This window comes from Lepidothrix coronata, unplaced genomic scaffold (genome assembly GCF_001604755.1).
Source record: "Lepidothrix coronata isolate B3197 unplaced genomic scaffold, Lepidothrix_coronata-1.0 Scaffold1, whole genome shotgun sequence".
NCBI classification, from domain to species: domain Eukaryota; kingdom Metazoa; phylum Chordata; class Aves; order Passeriformes; family Pipridae; genus Lepidothrix; species Lepidothrix coronata.
In genome coordinates, this window is record NW_016690181.1 from 16,545 (window position 1) to 20,873 (window position 4,329).

The window sequence follows — 4,329 nt, forward strand, 5'->3', positions numbered from 1 at the left end:
GTATCGATCAGTGTTTTAGAGTGCAGGAGTTGGTAGATATCTGGTCTGACTCTGCACCACTGCTTTTGAGTTCTTGCATTTTGTGTTGTACTGCCTAAAAGGGAGGAGAAGTCATCCATGAGTTTCCCTTCTTCATCTAGGTCAGAAGTGGAGAAGACCGTGTGGGCTATGGCAGTGTGGCAGTCTCCTGTAACCCTTGGGTACGGGAGCACAGCAGCATTTAATCTGGTCTCTACTTGTCTCTTTCTCTCCTCTGCAGGAAATGGTTAGGTGGAAAAGGTAATCTGGTCCCTACATTGCTTATATGGTTACTCTTATTCTAGAAAAATTTGATTGAATAACATATGGGCATATTTATGGTCTGTTCTCCAGTTTTGAAAGCTCCCAGCTCCTTTTTAAAGCTTATCTGGAGCAGAGTGACATTGCTCCTAAGCCATACTTTGCTGTGCTCACCTGAAACAGGCACCATTTCTGTCAAAAGGTTCCTGCTCTGCAGTTAAATTTCGGCAGGTGTTGGCAACTCAAAAATAACTGCAATTTCTCATGGGTCCTGGTATAGCTGTAAACATTTTTCCAAAGTTCAGCCTACAAGATACAGTGCATAATTCCATTGGAAAGTCTCTGAAATCCTATAGTCCACATATAGACTCTTACCAGACAGTCTTAACTCCTCACAGTCTAACTCCTCTTCACATCCCCACAGAGTCAGAACAGGATTTTGTGAAGACTGCCAAGGACTGTGAAATGTGAACAGCATACAGTTTGGAGATGGAGAAACTTCTCTTTCTGTTGCTTCTTACGTAGACCAGAGTCCGTTCTCCCTGGAGAACTGCACAGTGCAGTTGAGTGTTTCTCCCTCAGGCTCTGCTGTGGTGATGCCTGGGCCTCACCTTGGTGGTAGTGGAGCAGTGTGTGTGGGCTGGCACTGTGCCCTGAGGGGGTTGTCCATCAGCTGGGAACTGGAAGATCATACTCGTGTAACAGCCACATTCCGCTTGGTCCTGATACCCCTAAACCTAAAGCAGGACCTAATGGGAAGAAAATGGTGCAAGTCGACCAGGTGCCAGATGGAAAATTACTTGCTGTGATGCTGCGGTTTCACAGAAGGAAGAAATGGCCAGTTACTTTAAGATTGCCTGTTTCTTGATATGAGAAACATATTTGTGGTGTGCCTCCTCAATACACTGATGTGATGGGAATAAAAAGCAATTTCTGAACTCTATTCTTATGCCAAACTCTACTTGACATTTTGAAATTGCTCACTTGTTTTGAAGGGCTAGAAAATGTTTTAGAATCCTTTGAGGGAATTATGCAGGAGACAAAACAGTATGTGTCCCTAATCTACCCAGCAAAAAAATTAAGTCTTTTAGCTGTAAAGAATTTAAAATCTTCTAAACCCTGCCCCTCTCCTGTCTTTGGAAAACAGGGGATGCTAGAGCTTGGCTTTTTGCAGAACTAGAGTTTGGAAGTGCTTTGATTCATTGCTGCTTCAGGCTTGTCCAAATCTGAACTAATTCTAGTAAAACCAACAGGATTTGATCAACAAGAAATAAGAATCATATGCTGCTGAATCAGATCCTGTGATATTTAATCAGCACAGGGACAGTGGACATGGGGGAATGTCTACAGTACGTAATGGAGCAAGAGTCAGGTATCCACCCACAAGCAGGAAGCTGAGGCAGCAGGAAATGGTGCAGTGCTGCACGACCCCAGTACCTGTTCAGCAGGACACAGTTCATGCACAGCTGACTTCAGATAAAAATCCTAGAAATCTCGGTGCATGATAAGCCCAGGTGTCCCTGTATCCACTTGGTGCATGTTCCCTGAGTTTTAGCTAACCTGTGCTGGTGCAAGTTTGAAGGACTTTGGTGAAGTTGGTAAAATACTAATGATGTGACATGAATATGGTCAGAATAATTCCTACTGTTTCAGCAGCTTTCTAGAATGTGGTACTAGCTACATCTAATGAAAATGGTGCAGATTGTGTGAGGAGCCTATTCTGCCAGTTACTTGTTGAGCTCCGGGGGAAAATGCATTGATTCAAAGCACAGTAACTGAGATAAAAATCGTTGTGGATTATTATTTTTCTTAATATAGAAGTTATGTTTGGAAAAGTTTTCAGTAGTTGTGCAAGTTTCCCTTCAAAATCCAAACTGGCAAAACATTGATGGAAAGTTTCCTCTGAATTGCATTTGTGAGAGGATAATGCTTTGATAAAAGAAACTTCCTTCTGTTAAGGGGTGACAACAGTAAAAAGAATGACATAATTTCAGAAACTCAGAAGAAAGAGCCTTAATGTCAGCTGTCCCCAAGAGATGTGATCTGGGAGCTCTGACAGGTAACGAAGGAATTCTTAGAAGTGCACTCTCCAGAAAGTAAAAAACCTGAACATCTCTCTTACAGGTTTTAGTGTTGGCAGACTTCAAGAAATGTTCTCTGCTGTCTTGGACTCTGCTTAGCTGACAGTTCTGCACTTTTGTTTTCAGAACAAGTGCCTGGCTTTAAATGGAAAAGTTTCCTACATAACTGCAGAGGAAGGAACTCTGAACTTTAGCTTTCCAGAAATATGTACTAGAGTTGCCATTGAAAAAAATTCAATGGCATTTTATGCTATGTTTAGAAAAATGAGGAGGATGATGGAAGTGACTTGCCTTGATCATTTCACTTGACTTTTCCTGAATTTGAAAGGCCATAAGGGATTTTACCTCAGAGTTTCAAATTAAAATCTACTTTAAATGCATTTCTAAGGGGGTGGGGAAAAATCAATGTATTGGAAAAGGCATATTCTCTTCCTTCTAAGCAAGAAATAATATGTTAAGAATAAAAATTTTTCCAAGATTTCCTTCTGTTTATGGAAGGAACCATAAAGCAACTTAATTGTCTTTTGATTCATCTAAACAGTTAAAAATTCCCATTTTTAGCTGTTCTGCCAAAAATAGGTAGAAGCTAAAATGGTCAAATGAGTGTTTGAAACAAGATGTAAGCTTGGGATCAGCTCAGTTTATGATAATTCTTGAAGTTGTGTTTGGGTTTCTTTGATTTGGTTTTTTCTTTGATTTTTTTCCAAGCAAGCCATGGTAGTTCCCAGAACTGAGCCTTTGGAGTTTAATCTTGATTCCTGAGCATGTACCAACTGTAACTGTGTGCTTTCTTCTGCAGCCATTGGAGAGGGTTCCATTATCTACAAAGGTCCCATATACCTTTTGTTCCAGGGTGAGGCTTTGAAGTGGCTGTGAATTGCTTTTTTACGTGTTCTCCCATCCTCTTTGTAATTGCGATGTTACTCTGCAAATTATCGTTCACTACATAAGAACCTTGCACAATTTGGTCCCAAATTAGACAGGAAAAAAAATCTTATGCTAATGTTATTGTATTAGCCCTTTTTACCCAGCATAGGAATTTTTTTTTCAGTTTTAGTCAGGATACAAGCAAAACTCAGGTATTCATAAGAACTATTTTTCCCATACCCTCTAATTTCAGTCACTCAGATTAGTGAGTGGAAAAGGATTGGAGAACAGCATAACCTTACCATTCACCATGAAAATCCTCTAAGCTAATTTGACAAGTTAATTCTGTTTTTTCTAGGAATTTTGTCACTGGTCATAACTTTGATTTATCCGTGCAAACCTTATGACAGTTTGTATGATATGGTGCTAATAAACAGTCTGGAACAAGTTTATCCAGTGTGTATTTTCCACTGTGTGGTTTTGGTGGGGTTTTTTTCTGCAAAACTAAAATTATCACGTTACAGATTGTCTGGAAAATTAGACAGTAACTGAATAGTTAAACAATATTAGCATTGAAGTCTTTCTCTTAAAGCTTTAGATTACTGTGCAAATGATGGAATATTGTTACGGTGGTTAATAAGAGCTCCTTGTCATCTTTGTAGCAATATTGCCATAAAAAAAACCCATATTTTTCTGCCCCACTTCCATGTCATATATTATTCATATTATGTTTGAAAAGTAAAACTCATTCTTCAGGGGATGTTTCCCATATGGAATTTATCTGTTAGCAGTTGTGGAAATCTGTTAAATCTTTAGGGTTCTTGCAAACTTAGATTCTTCCACTCTTTCTTCTGCAGAAAGATTTATAGAAAATAGATATTTAGAATTTGTACCCGGGGATATTATTGTGGGAGCAGTCTCCATGCTTTTCAATCTTAAATTTTCTACAGCAACCCTGAAATCATTCAGCTGGATAAGCTTGTTGATTTACGTTTTGCCATGCACAAAGACTGCAAGAGGATAGTGGCCAGTCTTCGCGAGCGAAGATTTGGGAAAGGTCATTGACCCTTCGAGCCTGCGCAGTGGATTTTTTTTTTTTTTT